Genomic DNA, 7,342 nt, shown 5'->3' with positions numbered 1-7,342 from the left:
AAGATACTGGGAAATCGGCCTCTAACCAGCACAGAGAACAAAGCGCCTTTAAGCACTAGTGAAATTGAGCCTACAGCCTTGTATGCTGCCTAAAAGGAGCCTGTGTTTCTTGCTCACAGCTTGAGTTCCCAGGTGCTTGCAGTGCTCAGGGAACTGCCCCAGCTCGCTACTCACCCGCCTGCCACTGCCCCAGCACGACACAGGAAAGAGTCATTTTGCTCCTCACATGGTGCTGGCACATAGCAGCCAGGGTTCCTCCGGGCGTGTTTTCTCAGGCTCCATGGGGATGCCCCTCTGGTGCACAGCTATGGGTTGAAACCTCCCTCAGTCGCTATGTTACCAGCCCCATCACACCTTGTTTACAGCCCCAAACAGTCTGTCAGTCTAAACAGGCTGCATGAAAGAGTGATGGGAAGACCCCCCCCAGTCACATATGGTTATACAGGCCAGGAGCTTTGGCAGGTATAACCATTCTTACACAGCAGCACCATTACATAGGAACAGGAGCAAAAAGTTGCCAGCTACACCCATCTCTAAAAGAGCTGCAGAAAGGGAGGTGAGCTAGCAGCAGCCACATCTCCAGCATCACCACAGGGAGCCTTTGCAGCAGTGTCAGCTTAGAGTCCCAGGAGCTCCCAGGCACTCAAGAGTGGCACCATTTCAGATCTGGAACTGTGAGATCACAGCTGTAGCAGACAGTTAATGCCACTGCTCCACCCTTCCTCTTGCAATGCAGGGGCCAAGGAAAGCAGATGCTGAATATGGCAAAGGTGGTGCTCAGTGGTCACAGGAGAGCTCAATGCAAGTTGAGGACCAATTAAGGCAAGAGCAGCCACCGCAGTAATCCCACACTGGAAGCATGTGTGGGCAGCATGGGGAGGGAAGCTTCTGCCCACCTGCAGAGCACACCTGAAAGCAGTTGCGCTCTTGCAGGAGCCTAGAGAAAGATGTAATGTGCTTCTTGCAACTGATGTGACAGAGCTTGGCATTTCTGTTAGAATGGGGAGTAAACGGGGAATTTTTTTCCCCCTTATATAAATAGTAACAGCAGAATTAATTCATGCTAAGGTGCACTGAGCTGAGCTTCCTTCCTTCCTCATTGACATGCCTGGCTGATGCTAGCAGAAATGAGCAAATTATTACAGAACAGCAGGAAACCCCCATGAGCAACAGTGTGGTGGCAGGTACCTTTGGGAAGCCCCAGCACACAATTATTTGTACTACTGGAAGTCACACACCACCACTGTTTTGTTTCAGTTGAGACAAATTTCCCACATATTGAATCATTTGCACTGTTTTATCTCCTGGACTTTTCCCTTGTTCTGAATGAACTAAACCAGGCACATGTAGCAAGTGCAGCCCACCTTCTACTTCTCAGGAGAGTCAGAGGGGGTTTGCATGGGCTGAAGCCACAGAGCTGAGAGCTAATGGGCTTGAGAAAGAGAAAGGCACGGCCCTCAATATGAAAGCACAGGTCAGACTATCATTGTTTTTCTCATGTTCTAGCTATAAAGGATCCAAAAGTGCTAATCCCAGAAAACATGTCCTAGGGTGACGTACAGACAAGTTGCAGTTTTTCTTCTTGGCCACCACACTGTGTTTTGCTCAGTCCAGTTTAACCATTCACAGCAACATCTCTTTGCCAAAGATCACAGCTACCAGACAGCAGCAGCATGCTGGGATAAGACAGCAGAAGGCAGGGCTGCCCCACCTGGGCAAGAGGCATATTCTTGAAGCTGAGCCTGAGTGCGAGGACCGTGTGTGGTCTCGGGACTTAACTGAACATGCTTCATGTCCTTCCTTTTCACCTCCTCTTTGCCTGACAACACCATTGATGGGCTTTGCCTTTCCCACCAGGACAGTCCTATAGCATGGGTGAACAGGAATGAGCTGGTGACTTTTGTGCAAGAGCCCAAAATTCAGAGCCTGAAGGTTGCTCAACAGCTAGCACAAACTCAGTCTCTGCAATTTTGAAGGAAAGCTGTCATCAAAAATAAACCAAACATGCTCCAAGCTATCAACAGTATTTGAGAAAAGGTAAAAGCTGGACACTGGAAGAGAGCACAATGCAGAGGATCCATGCCATGGCTGTCCCTTCTGCAAGGTGGATAAATGCCAGCAGCCTCTGCAGACTCAGCAAGGATGTACCAAACACATCAGGGCTAGGCAGAGCTGCTGCAAGCCATGAGAAAACAACATACTGCCCTAACCACTGCTTTCTGCAAAGAGATCTGCACACTAATAGCTCAAAGACATTCAGACACATTTCCTGACCTGCCTTAGCACCACTTTCAAGGAGACCAAGTGACCATGAGCAAAACCCAGCATCATCCAATGTCTGTTGTACCACAAAGCGCTGAAAGCATCAGCAGCTTAAGCCTCTAGTGCCTATGGCTTTGATTGCAGCCTGCAGCAGGAGGAACACAAAACCAAATTCCAGCTTGAAGTAGCCTAAAGCTTCATCTCTGCAGAATCACCCACCACATAAAAGAAGTTGCAGCAACAGCACCACGAAACTACTGTCAGCTCAAAAGGCAGTTGGAAGCAGTCAAAAGGCTTGGTATCCATGCAGCAGTGGGCAGGGAACATCCTTTCCTGTAGCCAAGCTTAAAACTGTGTTTTTGTAGGGCAATCCACTAGTTCATACTTGAAAATAATAAATCCCACAACACAGCTAAACTTCTCCCAGTGTGTCCTCAGCTGTGCATAGAAGACCCCAGGAAACACTGAAGGTCACGCTCTCACTCAGCACCTTGTGCTTCCATCTGTGGATGGCTACCTTTAACTCAGCTGTAGTAAATGAGAAAGGAAACCTTGACACTTGATATCATCCCAATTGCTCTATTTTAGTTAATTTACTCTCTTCCTCTGCAATCAACATTCCTCCACAGTGAAGGTTTAGCAAGAGCTGCTTCTAGTTGTTGCTACCTGTGGCATCTTTGCCAGACATCCCTCTCTCTCCAGCACTCACCTACTCAAGATAGTTGGTGGCAGAAGGAGCACTTCCTTACCCAACCAGAGCTGGCAAATCCTCAAGAGTTTGAAACAATTCTCTCAGGGGCAGAATCCATCTGAAAAGCACCTTTCCCTTGCAGGAAACGCATGGTAGGTTGTTTACATTATCAAAATGTGCAGTTTCCCCTGAAAGATGTCGCCCAACAGGGCAACTCTTACAGCAGTTTGGTTTTTTAGGAAACTCCAACACCACAGTCCCCCGTGTCCTCCCCCCCCCAAGTTTACAGTGATAATGTTTGGTATTGCTTTGGATATCTGCAGGAAATGAGTAACCTACTATATAGGCACAAAGCCTTCTAAAAGCACAGAGGAGTTTTAAATTTAGCTTGGACACAGCATTAACCTTCCTTAAAAATAAGGGCTGGACAGCTGCCTACCTGATGCTGCAGCCACTCTGGGCAGCCAGGCAGAAGCAGAGCTGCCACACAGGTAACTGAAGGAAATGCAGCTCACTCGGGGCCCCTCTCCCAATACTGAATTCCTCTTTACTCATTAAAGGACTATCCTTGGAAAACAACAGTGCAAAAGGGAGCTGGGTTTCAGATCGTGTCCAGGAGGACACCCACACACATCCGCCTTGCAGGAGCATGCTCACCCAGTGTCACTGGGAAAATGGCATTTAACAGCTACGAGTGAAGCAGCGACTGTGTAGCTGCTGCCAGCAAGCAGATTCCAGCTCAGGTTTCCCTGCATTTTATACTGTTTAGTAACTCATAAAAGACCCCAAAAGATAAACAGTCTTAGGCTGCATCATCTCCTTTGGGGTTGGGTGTGGGGTTGATTAAGGTACCGCTGGGGAGGGAGGGAATTCCCTAACTTGATAGTGATCCTAAAAAACATCTGAAAGCAAAGCCAAAGAGAGCATTATTGCACAAATAGTGTAATTGGGCTGACCAGAAGCTTTCTGCATGTTACAGATGTGTACATTTGTGAACTCTCAGCCCAGTCAGTATGAAACTGAGCAAACCAAGAGCTCCAGTTCCTCTCGTACTCCTCGTAGGAACTTCAGTGCAACAATGGCAGGAGCGATTTTTTTCCTTGTGGTGGTTCTTCCATGTGTGCAGTAATGCAAAGCACCATTAAAAAGAGATAAATCTCAATAGAGACAAAGAACTTTCCTCAAGGGTACCACAAAATGGTGGTTCCTAAATGGTAATAAAATGGAGAGGAAGAAAATTTCGCTTGTAAGACTTTAGGGTAATTAATTTTCCTGTCATTTCCACAGCACAAGTCACATGGTGCCACCTACTTTTTTTGTACTTTTCAAAACTCCTCTCCGGTTGAGAAGAGGCAGGCAAACCCAGATGTAATTTTGACAGCAAGTGTTAGCACCTACAAAGTAAAACTTGTAACAAAAGTACTTTCAAGAAGACAACTGCAGTAGCAGACCTGAAATGTGAAGTTAATGCACATAAAGGAAACACTCAGAATTACAGGATGAAGCTGTATCCTTTTTGAATTGCTGCAAATACTCTCACACGTGGGAGTTGCAAAACCAGTTAATGACACTGTTACTAGAGCCAGGGAAGGGTGAGCAGTTACCAGTGAGTCAGGGGAGAAGAGAGGACAACAGACTGAGAACTCTGTGTTATTTTCCAAAGGTGACTTCACGCACCAGTGTGGAAACAATGGCAGGTCAACTTAGAAGTCTCATTAGCGGCACTTGAGAAACCCTGGTTTTCAGAGATGCGTGTAGTTACTCATTTGTTCTCAAGTAGAATTTCCTCCTTAATATTCTGGACCTAGTTCAGTCCCACAGACTCTGAATGGTAAGTTTTCCTTGATAATATTTTTCTGATCCTCAAGATGGTGCGTGGCAGCAGGGACCTGGACTCCTCAGTTAATCTTGTTTTTCACTGCAGCCTTTCTCTCAGAGAGTATTTGGTCTAGGTGGCCAGAGACAGGGCTCAGCTCCCTGCAGTGGCTGTTACCTCTGAGCTGGGGATGGGCACCATCAGCCAGAGGTCAGGAAGCACCACATGGCTTCTCCACCCTGTGGCCAACTAAGGTGTGACACAGACCTCTTCCATCTCCTGTGGTGCCTGGGCAGCTTTTGCAAACACAGAATAAAGTAGTCGTGAACAAACAGAACAGTGTAACAAAGCTGTAAATGTCTACAATCATTTTTATTAGTTATGGAAGAACCCCCACTAGTATTTACATAGTGCAAAAAAGCTGTTATTACTCCAAAAAGTACGACAGAACAATTATCCTTCATACAGCAAAAAAGAAATGGAACAAACCCCTTCATATTGTATTTCATTATGATTTTTCTACTGTTTTAATCTAAATATTACTATAAATTTTAAGACAATAAAGATTAAACAGCTTTCCTATTAGAATCTATTTTAAAGTAAAACATATGAACTAGTCATGAACATTTAGAGGGTGGGCTGTGCCAACTGGGTTTCTACTTTCAGTGTTACCATTCATTGGTGAGGAAGTTTAGAGTTAGATATTCTCACATTCCCTTGTGTGTGGCAGGGCAGGTAGAAACCCCACATTACTGGTTTCTATGGCTTGCTTCTGCTGGTTTTTGTTCCATTATCGAATCGTCATGTCTCGTCGTTAAATGGCTAACATTGAATTCAACTCAACAGCTCCATTAGTTGGCACAACTTCACAGGAAATACTTAATGACAGTTTCAGCAAACAGCAGCTTTTCAAACAATAACACTTTTTAACATACGTATTTGAAGTAACAGTATTTAAGCTTGTGTTAAAGAACTGGACAGAATCACATTGTGTAAGCTCCCACCCACCCAAATGAGCATGAAGACACCTCTTATCTTTACCAGAAGAACACCAACAAGTGCATTACTGAACATTTTCTATAATGAACTCTGAAACACAGGTCAATACCCTCTGTCATGGTTTAGCTCCAACCCTAAAACTACCTGCACACAACTGAAGCAGATAAACAGGCCACCGATACAAGCCAGTGGAACTAACGCTCTTGAGTGTGTGCTAGCAGGATCAGGTCCTTCACCTTAGCCAGACATTGTTACTTGGTCCAGCTAAGGACAAAGAGTTCTCCAGAATTTTTCCCTTTTACATATTTATAATTAATTTATGATTATTTTGACAGAGATAAAGTATTTATATAAATAGGTTGTATACACAGCCACCTCTATCAGTTTTAAAGAACCCTATCCCTACCACAGATACATTATTTTTTGACTTTACCAGATAAATTAAGTGGTGAAATCATTTCTATAAAGAATGTCTTCAGAAAAGTAGGTTAGTCTTCCAAATAATCATTTTCACAACAAAAATATCTATACACCGATAACTACAGCAACAACTTTTCTTGGGGACAGTAGCAACCTGTATAACAAACTGCATACTTTTGTACTGAAATAGAAATTCAGCTACCTCTTAAAAAAAAAAACCAACCAAGAAAACCACTGTACTGGAAACATTTTTATGCTTTCTTTTAAAATTCTGGTGATAACAGAATCAAAATTACCACAGTGAGATACTCTCCTCAAGTGCTTCAAGTGGCAAGGAACTTCCCCGATTTCAGATGCAAATGGATCACTCCCAAAGGAATTGCAATTTCTTTCTCACAGTTATTGCTCATTCCCAGCTTACCAAAAAGGAAGCACTGAAACCAGTTTCCTTTACTCAGTTTCAGTTTGCTCCTCTAAGGGTGATCTGCCACATTTAAAAAAGAGACTAGTTCCTTTATTTGCTGGCAAATTGAGAGATAGTAGAAGTGCTATATCACCTTCAAGAACTCTATTAAACCTGTAGCAAAACTGCAGTTACATATTGGGCTGAATATTACAAGACCTCTTTGATATAAATGTCAGAAAACTTTAAAATGACAGTCCAAGTTCAGAAAAGACATATAAAAAGATGCGCCTTTGATGTTAATACTTCAAGATCAAAAGTTATTTGAATCACTGGCACTGAAAAGGCAAAAGAAAAAGTTACAAACACTTTTTTGTTTTGATGTTCTGGTCAATTTCTGCCCTCGGTGTATACATAGGTCTCAGCTGGCATTGAGCCGTGCTTACGCATCCAAGGGCAAGTTTCACTTGTCAGCAGTTCAAACACCTATCATTTCCTAAAGCAAAAAACTCTTTCAAAACAGACAGACAGTAAAAATCTGCCATATGTACAGTAAAAGGTTTAACATTCAGGAGGCATCATTCTTTAGTCTTTGTTTTCCTATAAAATGCCTGTTCTAACATCTACAAAGATTACATTAAGGAACTAAGCACGTGACAGAACAGCCAGGTGTCCTAGCAGCTCTTTATACTGCTTATCTACATAGCATTTGCTATGTTTATACCTAGCAGAACATTATTTACATAGTACA

This window comes from Dryobates pubescens, chromosome 17 (genome assembly GCF_014839835.1).
Source record: "Dryobates pubescens isolate bDryPub1 chromosome 17, bDryPub1.pri, whole genome shotgun sequence".
NCBI classification, from domain to species: Eukaryota; Metazoa; Chordata; class Aves; order Piciformes; family Picidae; genus Dryobates; species Dryobates pubescens.
This window is presented reverse-complemented; position numbering follows the sequence as displayed.